The sequence below is a fragment of the Falco peregrinus genome, chromosome 3, assembly GCF_023634155.1.
Source record: "Falco peregrinus isolate bFalPer1 chromosome 3, bFalPer1.pri, whole genome shotgun sequence".
In the NCBI taxonomy this organism is placed as follows: domain Eukaryota; kingdom Metazoa; phylum Chordata; class Aves; order Falconiformes; family Falconidae; genus Falco; species Falco peregrinus.
The window spans coordinates 2,195,450-2,210,294 of NC_073723.1; positions in this window are offsets into that span (position 1 = coordinate 2,195,450).

Consider the following 14,845-nt stretch of genomic DNA (forward strand, 5'->3'; position numbering starts at 1 on the left):
CTGCAAAAGCATTGCCAGCATACAAAAGAGTCTGCAGGTCCCTGTCAGAGACAGAGGCGGAACCACAAGGCTCTTTGCAGATGTTGGGACTGTTTGCCTGACTCCATTCCCATTTTATCTCTTGCTGCCAGATCAGTCCATTCAATGAAGCACTCTCAAGTGCTCTTCCTTAGTGTTCCTTGTATTCTGGGGGAGAAAATGCCTATTCATTCCAGTTCCCTCTCTTTCCCTACATACCCAGCTATCAGCACTACATTAGGATGTAGGGAATGTCAGGCATGCAGCCAGAGTTGAGGCTAAGGAAAACTTATGTTGCCTCTGAAAAGGCTGAGAGCTTCACTCTAGGGCTAAGGGACGGGTCTCAGTGGGTTTGCTCACACGTGGGAAGTGGATTTTCTCAGGGGGAAATGAGAGCTGGGGACACATGCTGGAGGGCAGGATCTGAAGTCAAAGCCCTCTTGGCAATGGGGGACCTGGTGGGAGAAAAAGGGGATGCATCAGGGATACTCTGTCGTAGAAACAGAGCAGGGTAAATGATTGCTCAGGTAGTTCTTAGGAAAGGCTGCTGTTGGTTTGTGAACAGTTATCAGGGCTCAGCTAAAAATCAGATCAAGATTTGACTAAAAACTTCAAAATAGGGAGGATAAAATGTCTTACGGAAAAAGCTTCAAGTTCTTTGCTGTAGCAGAAGAGAAATCTAAAACCTTCTGCCTACACCAGAAAACCATTGTTGGTGCTTTTTTTGTTGTGGTCAGTGAAGCACATGTTCCACTGGAGATATAGTTTACACCAGTTACTAGTTAATTTGTCAATACCAGGGAGGCTTAGGCTGAACAAAATCAAGGCTTTCATTCCAGAAGAGCTGTACCCATACATGGGTATAGTTAATCTGGTTGAAATAAATAGTTAGAGGAAAAGAGCTGCTACATCATAACCAGACTAACTACTAAGCAGATATGCTGCAATACTATATAGAAAGTGGAATTTCTTTTCTCATACTGGATCAGACAGGTTTTGGGTTTTTTTTCCCTTCCTTTTTCCTCCTTTCTGAAAATCCCATTAATTTACCAGATAGGAGCTCTGAGAATTGCTACATTCCAAAGGGATTAGATAACAGGGAGAGAGGAAGGGAAGCTGTTGCTGAAGGGCCTTGGCAAAACTCAAGAAGAGCCTTCTCCCCACACCTTTTCCCCAGTGTCTCATCTGCCTTGTGCTTCCCTGGTGCTGAATTGCAGTAAAAATAAAAAAAAATTTGAATTCAAGGGGTTGCAGACACTTGCTGAAAATCCCTGTATGGCCACATCCATTGCAGAATTCATGGCAGCAGCTTGGATCCAGTTAGTCAATGTTAGCTGGAGACTTTCAGGGTTTTTCAGGTAGAGCGAAAAGTCTCTGAATAGAGACCTTTAAATTACTATAGCACTTTTTTTTAAAATTTAGCTTCACTGCACTGAAAAAAAGTAAAATAACCTCCCCAACACTCCGAAAAATAAAACGAGGACTCAGAAACTGAAACTATAATCATTTAGTGGAAGTGTGAATTTAAACCAAAAGAAAGCCTCTTGTAAATATTATTATTTCAATTTAGATTAAGTCATCTAGAACACTAACTGTTGGAGGACATTTCATTGGAAAAAAAAACCCTGATTCTTTCATACATAATGTGACTGAAGTGAATTAAATTTTTCATAATCTAGAAAATATTATACGGCATGAAAACTCTCTCTGCTCAGTAAAGAGAGTTGTGGTTGAGGGCGTTGCCTGTGAATAATTTCCTTTAGAGTTTAGTCCTTTATCTTGAGGCAATTCCAGTATTGTAGCCCTGGATTAACAGTTAGTTTATTGAGATTAAAAGGAAAGAACAGTGACCCCGCAGCAATCTATTTTGTTTTAACTGGTGCCCCTGTGTAGCTGGGTACCACATGGGGCTTAATCCACGTTAAAATGGAAGCTCGCACTGCAGTGATGCAAGCCTAGCAGATGGGAGCAAATACTTCTGTGATCTAAAAGGTCAGTATAACTACAACTTTGTCAGAAGTTCCTGCAAGACCAGCTGTTAACAACCTCATGATCCACTGAATCTGCACCCAACCAAGGTGGGAGTGTGAAAAATCTTAGTGTGGCTGGATACCTGGAGGCACCTTGAATGTTAGTGAGTATTGCAACCTGGTCCAGCCAGATGTGTCCTAGTCTGGCTGTGCATCCCTCCTACAGCCACATCTCCTGAGGTAGAGACAATCCTTGCATTGGATTAGGGAATGGCTTTACTGATTTTCCATGGGCAACACCTCGTTGAATCCACTTAAACTGGAACAATTTTGAAAGAAATTTTGGAAGTACAGATGGGGATAAGGACCAGGATTCTGCCAAAAAGAAATCCCAGCAGGTCTACTCTAAATTTCACTAAATGGATCATGATTCTAAGGACAAATCTACCTTGTAATCTGGGGGTGACAGGGTTTGAGATCTGACAGATGCACAGTCCTTACTTTCACAAACTGTAATATTGACTGTTTGATACATGAGGTACTTTTTCCAAACATCTAGTCACTCCACAAACAGGAATTCATCCTTTTTTTTCTTGTAGAGCATTGCAAAGTAACTGGAGAATTTTTAATACTTTAGTATGGGGGAAGGAGTTGTTGCTTTTTCTTCAAGACACCTGTATCATTATTTCCAGAAGTAAAAAGAATGTTCAATGAGGGCAAAGTGTAGCCAGGGTAAAAGATATCCTAGTGTGATATATCTTATGAGTCTCTCCATACGTTCATGTTCAAGCAATTCATCACCAGACTGAAGGAAGACAAGTGGTCAGCTGGTGGCTGTAAATCTGTCTGTTTCTGTAACTCACTCTAGTCAGATGCATTTGCAGAAAGCTCAGGAGCAAACTCTGTCCTGTTTGAAATAGCAGCTGAGTGTTGTTCATGTGTGCCTTATCAATCAGAGTCTTAATGCAAAGGCACCCATGCTATAGATCGAAATAACGAAAAGACCAGGCACTACTGGGACTGTTGTTTACTCAGACAAGCAGGGGAAGTATTGGGCATTTTTATTCTATGGAGCACAGAGCACCAAAAGGGTCAAACTCATTTCATTGCTACCTTGAAAGGTCAGTGCCTGATCCTTGTCTAAATGCTCCCATGCAATTTTGGTCTCTGAAGGTAAATATTCAGGATCTTGACAAGACCTGGGGCTTTATCTCACCTGTCTTCAGCCACCTGTAAAGCAGGCACCTTATGTAAACCAATTGCCTCATTTTCTTCTGTAATTAGCAAGAGAAGCAATTCAGCAGACTTGTCCCCTGTGGTTCTTTTTCTCTGTGTTGATGGTGGAGGGAACCCATATTATGAATATAAACAACCTGCCTAACTTCTAGATGCTCAGTGCTGTCCACTACCTGCTTTGTTGGGTTTCAGCTACACCAAACCTACTTTTCTGACCCCTGGGGAGCCTTTGCATAACCAGCACCTGCCTCACTGCAGCTGCGGCAGCTGGAAAGAGGGGCTGTAATTAGAGCTCTGTCACTCTAATTGAATGTGCACAGAGCAGGCAGAGGATGAAGTGCTTCAACGCACTTGTGTCCTACTTAACTCTCATCTGAAACACTGGATCTTTGCTGCCTTCCTCTCCACTAAAAATGAAACAGTTTTCAAAAGGAGCTTCCTCCTGAATTGTCCACATCACAGTGAGATGTCAAGTCAAGATGCCACTGAAGAAACCTTTCCAGGAAACACCTTGTCACATGTGTCACTCCCTTTTGTTCTGCAAGATATCTCCATCTCTTTATGCTCCTGCAAGGCTCTAGGGTGTTCAAGGGACAGAAGAAATACATAGAGTTACCTCTGGCAACTTGCCTCTGTATGTCCAGTTACAAGCTTGGGCAATTTCCATAATATGCATTTACTATTTACATTCTGCCTCTTAAACTACCAGAATACGTGCCCTCTACCAGAACTCACAAGGAGAAGGTGTTGTCGTGAAACTGCCTTTTTCAAGTTCTCTAGAATCTGCACTGGGGGAATAAACTTCTCTTCACATAGCAGAAAGGAGTCAAGAGGAGTGGAGGGAATTGCTATACACCACTACGCATCTCAGAGTGTATTACTACAACTCCTCCCTTATTTGCTGGGCAAGTTTGTCTTCTGCATTCTTGCTTTCATCACCTTGCAAAACTTAGTCTGTGATGCAGTCAGATTCAAGATCCATCTTGTACTCCACCATTACTCGCTTTACTCAGCACAAAATGGCAGTTTTCCACCACGTTTACTTGTTTTTCATGTTCCCACCCCTGAACCTTCCCACACACACTTGTTTCCTTAACCTGTCATTAATCCTTCATAATCCTTATTCACACACTCCTACCCACTTACTGCTTCCACCTGTGCCACAACCATGGCCTGACCAGTCAATTCGCACTGTGTCTTGCACTTCTCAAAGAAATATGAAGTTCAAGTTAAAACTGCCTTCTTTATTATTTGTGTTTTGCACATTGAAACACACGATTTGGTTTTCAAATTGCTGACAACCAGTTGCTGCTTTCACTACATTTTGCATCTCAGAGTTTAACAAATACCATAGATGAAAACCCTGCATATCCAATTTGCTTGTGGGGAATTCAGATACAGCTGCCCTGTGTCTTTATGAACTCCATGAAGTGCCAGATGACCAGTCACTCTAATTGCTACATGGATTTGGGAGCATTTGATTTCTGAGGAGCTATTATGCCTGAAACAGATTGTGCCCAAAGAAAAATGATCTGCATGAAAATGCACTTAATTATAAACTGCCATGGCAGAAACGGAACCTGACAGCCCAGCTGCCCCATAGGACTTCTGCATACATCACTGAGCAGAAGAAATGATGCTAAGAAGCAAGCTTATAAAATCCACTGACGGGCACCAAAATAAAGTCTGATTTTCAGAAACAGTTGGCTCATGAGTAGCTTTCATAGATGCAAGGGGAAGTACTGGGTGCACAGGGCATTTGAGAGGAGGATTTGGTACAGTCAGCATTTGTAACCATTTTCAACCATCCAGAATCAGAGGTCTGATGTACATGGACGTATATATGTTCCTCTTGTAAAGAATGGGATTCTACTAAACAACGCCATACATCTATCATGTGCTAGGGGTTTACACCTTACTCTTGTTAATTCACTTATGCTGAAATTGAAGCAGCTACGTATTGAGCTCCTTGTCTTTTCCCTAACGATTGAGATGCCAGATACCATGAATGCCTGGCACTACATCATGCACAACCACTGGCAGATTAAGGGAGGCATTGTCTTCTAGTATACCATCTGTAATGTGAAAGGTCATGCATGTCATAAAGCAATTACAGTTAACAAGGTAGCACAGCACCACCTAAAAATGCAGCAAAGAGATACCATGAAAGGATCCCGATCACCAGGATTCATCCATTTCCATACTGAAACTCCTCACACATGTGGTAATAAAGATGGAGAGTCTACAATCATGATCGTGGAGAACAAAGGAAAGAAAATAGATCTAATGCTTTTTTATCTCTACCAAAGAAAAAAATGGAGAGACATAAGTGAGACAGGAATAATGTCCAAGATACTGGCATGATAAATACTGTGGATGCAGGTGGAGCAGAGCTATTGGGAGATACTGGGGCTGGTGTGTGTGTGTGTGCGTGTGTGTGTTTGGAAAGAAACCAATTAGCAAAAGGAATAGATGCTTGTGTTAAAGAGCAAAGATACTGACGTAGATACGGGTCTGCTAGTGAAACTTCTAATTCTAGCAGATCAGAGCAGATCTAACTCCTAGAAACATGCCAGCAAATAGTAAGTACAATAGGCATCTGTGAGAAAGGCATCAACACCAGGACAGACATTGTGCAAAATAAGAATTCAAGTACCAAACTAAAGCAGTGGGACATACATTACAAGCAAATTGACTGAGGATGGTCTAGTGAGTACATTAACAATGGCACGGTGAAAGGCAGAAGAGAGATTCCAGGCATCCATGCAGGGTGATAGAGGCTGTGGGAACGCTGGGTGCAGTATTGTTCTCAGCAGGACTAGTTGTCCTTAGTAGAGTACTGCACTAACATAGTTTAACTGGTTTTGACACCCAGTCTTATCTATTCAGAGTGGAATGAAGCCTCACCACATGGAACAATGCATCATCATATAAATGTCTTTTATATCCCAGCACCCAAGTAGCCCAGGAAGGAAAACCAGAGGATCTTATAGACTGGTTGTAAAGATAAGGAGACTTCTAGAGAACAGGAAAAGATCAGTGTCGTGATTATAGCCCATTCTGAGCACACAGACGCTGCTGAAGGATGCCAGCCCTTCTCCTGGCACATGAGTATCCAAACCAACCTGATCCCTGTGGATCAGTCATAATAAAGAACAAAATTCTATTGCAAACCCATGGCCAAAGCCTGAGGATCACAGCCAAAAGCCAAAGGGAAAATGCAGATTGTAAAAAAAAAAAAAAAAAAGCCCAGGAAACAAGACATGTTGTAGCTTGTCACTTATGCTAGTTGACATGCAGAATTGTTAACTACTGTGGGACGCCAGGGAGCATGACAACAGAAATATTCTCAGTGGCAGAATGGCAGGCTCAGTCTGTCTATAAACACATTTTTCAAAGCAATGGGCATCTACAGGACAAGTTTGAGTTAGAATAAGTGCTATCTGAGCCTGGCAAAATGGCTGGATCCATTTGATCTGCTGGTGTCCATGAAAAAGGAGCTGTCATGATCACAAAGGCAAAAGGTAGCACCGTGGCATAAGAAAACAGCGGGTAAGGAAAACTGAATCGGCTTAAAGCTGGTTGTAGACAGCAGCACAAATACAGTTAGTAGACTTTACCAGGTTCTAAGAACAAACCCAGTTTTGTCAGCACGCTCTGCTGAACGTCAGCGTTTCACTGGTGTATGCCCAAAGAGGCAGGTGCTACTGGAGGTGTATGATAAGGAGGATAGGGCCCTGTGTTGCTACGTGATCAAACCAACAGCTGCCTCCTGGACTTCCCAAAACAAAGATTGTAACCGATGACCTTTGTATTATCGAGGCAAGTAAATTCCAGATGAGAATATTGGCCTATAAAACTGCCAAGCAAGAGATCCTGAAAAGACTCCACAAACACTTTAAGGCAGGATTAAGATAAGAGGTTTTAAAACTGCAAGGTCCTACTGGACTTTTCAGGCTCTATTACTAAATTCAGCAGTATCAGGGAATGTTCTTGAACACTGGGACATGTTTGTCTACGTTGTTAAATTGACAGACTGTTGTCTGGTGTGGCTTTGGCCCAAGCAGCCTGGTACTCTACTGAATAACTTCCAGGCGCAGTTTGGAAGTTAGCACTTGCCAGGACTACCCCAGTAGGCAGTTTGGATATGGCCACCCTAGCGCAAGGCTACAAGAGTTCGGTGGTACAAGCATGGGTTGTTCTATGTTTGCTGGTCTCCATGCCAGGAACTCTTTCTGGACGTGTTATACTGCCATAGATAGAACTTTGAGACTCTCCAGGCAAACCAGCAAAGATAGTGTGTTACAGACAGTAAAACCAGTCCACAGCTGTCCTCCTTTCCAGAAAAAAGGAGGCTGTACCCCACTGACAAGGGAGGGATGTCCAGTGCATGCAAGACTGTAACCTGTTGATAGGGAATAAGCAATCTTTCCATCAGACCTCAGAGGCAGCCTGAGATGGAGGCAGTCCTCATCCCGAGGAGTAATGGAATTTCTCTGACTAGACTTTTTATACCAGTAAGGCTTAGTTTTAAGATAGTTTATAGAAAACAAATGTGTGAAAGGGTCATGTGCAGAGCTGAGCAGGTCTGAGTCTAGCAGCAAAGACCTCAAAACCTGATGGGAAAATGCAACAGTTAGGCTAGCTAAATGTGCGAGCTACAGACTCAAGGCAATGGATGAAGTACTACTTAAGAGTGGCAGCAAACAGAAAGCATGTTGTGAAATGCAATGCACAGTCTAGATGCTAGGAAGACCTGGGAAGAGCGTGAATGTCCATGAGTGAGCCTGACACGAGGGAAATGGGACAGAGGAAACACATATTTGGAAGAAACCCAGAGCCAACAAGTTGCCATGCCACAGAATGATGATAGCAACAAGGGTAAATCATGTTCATAATTAAGATACTGAAGAAAAAAGGGAATTGGTTTGAAAACTGACTCATTTGAAAGTATGACTTCAAAACATTAAAAAGAGATGGTGGTTAAAGCCACATCTCTAGATCCAGGAATACACTAATATCCACTTGCCTTAGTGGCAAATGATCCTGTAAAGCACACTCAAGCTACAGTTGTTCGAAATAGTGGCATAACCATTCTTGTGTGACTTAGAAAGAGCAGCATATCTTTCAGGAAGGAATTCTTTGGAGTTTTACTGAGGAGTCATGCTCTCTGCTCACAGCTACGTGCAGCTGCAGGATCTCTGCAGAAAAACGACCATTTTGTGTTGCAAACATCTCATGGTGTTATCAAGCACTGAGAATGCGAAATGTCTTTTAGTCTTTGACTTGCACACTTCTTTGTGCTTTGTGGAGCTCCATGCTTCTCCTGTAAGTAGTGTTGACCCAGGCAAATAAGGAAAGAACAATAGAAATTGTTTAGGAGATCGGTTGTAAAGCAGGGATCATGCTGGTTCATAACTTGCTTCAGATTACTTAAGCCTTTTCTATCTGTTTTAGGAAAAAAGAAAGAGCTGTAAGTAGGGAAGTAGCAAAGGAGGGAGAAAAAGCAAGGGAGATGGATTGTGTCACAGATCTCTCATGTCCATACAAAGTCAGTTTATGATGGAGAGATGGGGGAGATTTCCTTGTATAGAAGAAAGATGGTGATCCTCTGATAAAATCTCCGACTAAAAATGAAACATTAGTGTGAAGGGAATAAAAATGAAAGGGTAAACAAGTATTTGCTTTCTCTTCTGGAATATTTGAATTGTGTCAGGTTTCTGCTAAGATCCTGAATACACTTTGGAAGAAGGCAAAACCATGTCCTAACCTCTTACTCTTGCAAGGTGTGCATGTCAGACCATACCTAAAGTGGTTCCTGCGCTGTGGCACCACCTCCTGGCACAGAATGACAGCAGAAATCAGAAAAGTAGATGAAAAGCAAACTTCCTTCACAGCTGTTTTGTTTGGTCTAAGTTATCGTTAGAACTGCTTGTATGAGGTAAGCAGATGATACCATATTTTGATACAGATGTCTAAACACATAAAATTGCAAGTAATTGCATCATTAGGACTACAGAGTTAAATCATGAGTAAAAATAATGGCGTATTAACACATTTTTATCCTGTTCTATCAGTAATCAAGTGATCTTTGGTAGCACGTACATCCCATGCCCACTCAGCCAAGCTTTCCTGTGTCTTTCAGACTTACTGTATAAACATCAAGGAACTGCTCAGGGAAAGAAATCACAAAATTCTCTTCTGTGTCAAGTAGCAACAGGAGGTCTTGCAATAAGATCTCGTCTGCATAGGCTGTTCTGCCACGTCTGAAGCCAGCAGAGAGCCATGCTGTCGCACAGCAGGGAAGATTTCATCTTTACTATGCCTGAATCACCACTAGGTGTTCAAGGTGAACTGCACCAACAAACACGGCTCACTACAAGCCATTAGGCAGGAAAAGACTATTTAGAATGAAATGCCTGGAGGCATTTTTCAAAGACAGTCCTTGGTCTCTGCCCATCATTTTCCCTTCTCCCCAGAGGGGAGCTTTGCCTTCCTTCCATGTTTAGATAAGGAATGTTATATGAAGGTACAATCAGGGAGATAGGCAGATGGCTACAAATAAAAAAAAATGTTGCTGTTTTTGCCTCTTGTTGCTTTTTAGTAGGTCTTCACCTTTAGACTGTAAAATGATGAAAAAGCCAGCAGGCTGTAATGTCTATTTTCTAAGCACTGACTGATCAGCTTCAGTCCTATCCTCATTTCTGTATTCAAAAATGTGTTACAGTAGACAAGCTAATGGGTTTAGGTGGAAAGGCCATTTGAATATATTTAGTACAACTTTATTAAAGATTTAGAAGCGAGCTGGCAAAAACCTCTTCTCAGAAGAGTACAAAGAATTCTTTAGGAAGAACTGAGAACAGTGAACTCAGTAAATGGGCAGAAGGCAGAATTACATTCTATTTAAATAAGACATTTCTGCATTTAAGAGGGCTAATCAAACAGGCAAGCGTAACTAAAATTTGCAACTTATCTTTCAAGATGGTATTTTTAAAAATTGCTTAAATGAGCACAAACAAGGAGGGAAAAAAGTTCCCAGTCATGCCAATTTCCAGACACAGTTATGGATCTGAAACAACAGAACAGGGACTTACAAAACTGTTACTTGGAATCTTTTTTCCATGTACTTGAGAAAAGGAGACATATTCACCAACACAGTGGAAGAGGAGGTGCCGTTTAGCTAGATCTGCATTTTCATCTTGCTATAAAACAGAAAATCTGAGAATACCTTTCTTGAGATCGGGTTTACCTTGACCGCCTTGACCAGCAAAGTTAGGCTCAATGCTTCATCTTGTCCCTCCCATGACTATGGTTTTGAGTAAAACATCAAAACCCTCTTTACCTGATCTGCAAGAGGAAAATAATAGTCCTTGCTATTGGTGCAACTGCAAAAAACATTAGCTGTTACTGCCAATACCTTGTGCACATAGCTGTAGGCATTGTTTGCTAGATCTGTATCTGAATGCCATGACTCGATGAACTTTCCTTGTTGTAGTTTCAGTAATTTTGTAGTCTAACTACAGTACTGTTTTAAAGTAAAATGTTTCTTGTTTAATAAGGAATAATAAAACCGCACCCAAGAATATTGTAGAGGCAGCATATGGACTGCAACTCTTCTTACAGTTATCAGAATCTAATTACCTAGGGCGAGGGATGTGAAGTTGAAGTAACCTGATTTCAGAACATCTCAGAAATTTACTTTGCAGGATACTGAGGAGTCAGAACTCCAGACACTAACTTGGATCAAGGTCTCTGCATTGTTATTAGGACCAATTTTATGATGACCTGCTTCTTACAGGACCTCAGATAATCTTGGCAATGAACAAAGCAGATTTTGGAGCACTAAGATATCAGACAGCTTATTCAGCAGGTATTTATAGTTTCTGTCCTAGTATCAGGAAAGGTGCCGTTGTCTTTGAGAGGATAAAATTAGTTGCTCTCATACATTCACTGAAAAGTCCTGCAACAGCACATGCCAATACTCTTTGAACTAGAGTGGCAACAGCAATACAGCAGAAAAAGAGAAGATATGATGTAGACATGGTTTTGACAAAAGCGCTCATAAATGATACTGCTGATGCCAAGAATGTGGAACTCTAGGAATCTGGGTCTTTTTCCAGCCGTGGCAACTACTGCAGGTCTCAGGGAAAACAATTGTGTCAGGCAGCACCATTTGGTCTCAAAAGCTTTCAAGAATACACTAACCGTTTTTTCTTTCCCTTCTGCAGTACAGCCCCACCCTTATTCTCACAGATGACTCAGTTTTTCAGCAATATTTCCTCTTCTTTAAGGCTAAAGAAAAATTCCTCGTGTATTATTTACTATTTCCCTAGTACTATCTTCTCTCCCCTATGTACCCCTTTTACTTCCTTTATTCCCATTAAAGAAAAAAGGTTACACAGCTGTGAGAGGATTTCTGGACTTAATTCAAGCAGTGTTTTCACATCACATTCATTGACAAAGTGCATTTTCATGTTTAAGCACTTTGTTCAGGACATTTACACAGATACTGAAAAAGCTTATTCTTCCTTCTCACTTTGGTTTAAAAGCAAGGCATAACATAAATACCCTAAATATCCAGTAACATAAATACCACAATGAAGGAGGAAGTCACCCTGAATAAACAGAGACCTTCCCGAAAGAGTAGTAATAATAATGACCTACTTATAACAGCTTTCTGAGACTGATCTCAAGCAGATGGAAACATCTGTTTTCCAGGATTCTTCCTCTCATGAGCAGAAGCACTGAAAGCAAAATCAAATTGCATGTGTTAGAAGTTTGGTCTTCTCTCCAGCTTCTCAATGCCCCCCTGAGATTTCATTTTTTGCTAGTAAACAGTGCAAAAGAGATTGAAGCAAGAGACATGGTAAATCTCCTGTCAGAACAGTAGCTCTTACTTTCCAGAAGAGGATGGCTGCATTCAACCTGCTTTTTGGGAACAGTCCCAGCTCCTGCTGTCTCCCAAGCTGTGTCCAGGCTTTGCCTAGGAGAGGAGTGGAAGCTGTGCCAGAGAGCAACCTAGCAATTACCTAGCCCAAACCAGATTTTCAGCGGTGCATCCTATGTAGTTTAATAGTATAAGTATGGCTGAAGTTTCCACAGGTACCTAGATGTGGCTGTTATTCTGCCTTCAAATGTGAAAACTAGAATTACATTATGTATTTTATAATTTCAACAACTTGAAAAGAAGATTTTTGTCCCACATGGCACTGGAGACACTTCCCTCCATAAGAAGCACAAGGAGTTATGCAGGGACTGTGAATATTTATTGTGTGATGGTGACTAGTTAAAGTTGTGACCTGGCTCAGCAGCCTGGCTATGGGACCTCTCTACGTTCCTAACTGCACACTGGAATCACTGGAAAGTTAAAGATCTTGTAAATGTTTGTTCGACCTCTGCCTAACTCTCCCATTGCTCATGTGCAGAACACCTTAAATAACAGATTTTCAGCTGCCCACATCCCAGACACATTTCCACCCATGTGATGACCTCACTCCCGGCCAGCAGAGTGGCATTTGGACAAAAGGTCTGCTCTGCCTCCTCACCTCCAGACAGAAAGACTCAGGGAGGCTCAAACACCAGCAGCCATTGCACAGAGGCTCACTGGTTCTTGAGGAGGGCTGATCCCACTACGTAAGTTGAAGTATGGATGGGCAGACCGGTCAGGAGAGAAAGTAAGGGAAGGAAGTTTGTGTAAGGAGAAGAAACAAGAATCAGTATGGGACTGGTGAGCAACAAAAGTCACACCCATGGCTGGCCAGAAACATGAGTTCTTCTACTTAGCTCTAAAATGGGGTAACATGTCTGGAATTTAACAAGTGTTTTTTGAGACGCTTGAAAAACATTGAGGCAACGCCTGCAGAGCTGTTTGTTGCATCGCATGGTACTCAACACAAGGTGACACTTTGCATTCACTAGTTTCAAACACCACCTATCTGGCCTTTGCAAATGGTTAAGAGACACCTTTAGCAAATGCTTACCATTTAGTGATTGTTTAGTCCTTAGCCTTTTGAACCCAAGCAAACCAGTTTCAATACCTTACTGGAAAAGTTGTGTAGTTCAACCTTTGCCACCTTTGTGCTAATATTTTGCTAGCAGGCAATCTTCCTAACAATCTTTTTCTCTTTGGATGCCTTTATTCAGTTGGTACTGGCTACTTGGTAATCAGTAGATACTTTGACACCCTATTCCCCCGTTAATAAGTGAAGTCAGCAACTCTGGACATTTTGACACTGACACTACCCTCTGTCTATCAAATAAGTCTTCCTGCAGTTGGACTGCAAAGTTATGTCCTACAGGCATTTTCACACAGTTCTCATGTCTTCCTCTTCTTTGGGAGGTGACATTGTCTCCGATGTTCTTTTAGCCATGCATAACCAGATATGACTCAAAAGTTTACAGTGTTTGGCTCAGCTTTGGGGTACAGTACTTTCATTCGTCCTTGCAATGGAGGTGTTCAGCCCATTAACACGAATAGCATTAAAAGCCACTGCTTTTCATAAATTAGAGGCAGAAGAAAGTTCTGTGAGAAAAACTTGATCCTTGTCTCACACAGGCATTAACCACAGATAAAAAGGCAGTAGGTAACTATCAGGCAGTGCCTTTCAGGTTGTTTCACATCCCAGAATAAACAAATTATCAATGACTGCTGTCCTGTTTTCCAGTTCCAATCCCAAAGCCTTTTCATAGCAGCTGCATTACTTAGTTTCCTAAAATAATACAGAGGGGAAAAATGATGGAACAGGATGGGTGCAGCTTACCCTGCTATGTTACCACATAAACTTAGCAGTGAATTTTCTTTGTGCACTTCTGCTAGCCTTCAGCATTCCTGTGTGCATCTGTAAATTTCATCATGATTGAAAACAGACCAAATAAACACTCAGGCTTATTAACTGACTTCACTTCCTTTGAAGAAACCCAAGCAGGCGTAGGAATAAAAAGAAGCATTAGCAGGACATTCTGCAGGAAGACAGATGCAGGTACAACTGAAAGCTCTTAATGCATCTGAAAACTACCTTCCTCTTGGCCTGACTGCAGAGGAAATTGGGCACCAGCTGGAAAAGCTGTGCAGTCCCACAGAATGAGACTCCAAGAAGTATTTGTTAGGAAGATTCTTCAGCCTAAAATACATTAAGCTGCCCACATGCTGGGCAACTGGTATCATAGGTACTCTGGGATCAGTTAGCTGAGATCAGTTATTGCACCGAGACAGATGATCAGTTAGAGAAGGCATGAAGCAGACCTTGGGAACAGCAGACCTATTTGGCTCTGAGTGATTTAAGAGAGAACACATGGTTGGTACAAGTAGGAAAATATCTAGAGTGGAAAGAATGGGGCAATCAAATGCCTCCTGAAACATAAAACTCACTGAAAATGTAGAGTACAACTGGAGAAAATGTGAGCAGATAGTCGTTCTGCCTGCACGAGCAGTATGGTCCTGTCAAACAGGACATGATCTGAATGTGACCCAGCTGTCAGGTGCTCTTGATCACAAAACTGTTGAGTTCCTTCAGAGGAAAAAGAGGAAAAGTAAACAGTAACACATGCATGTCTTCAGGACCTGGAGGGAGAAATAGGGAGCCCAGACACTTGAAACAACTTTGTTTTAGGGGACAGAATAA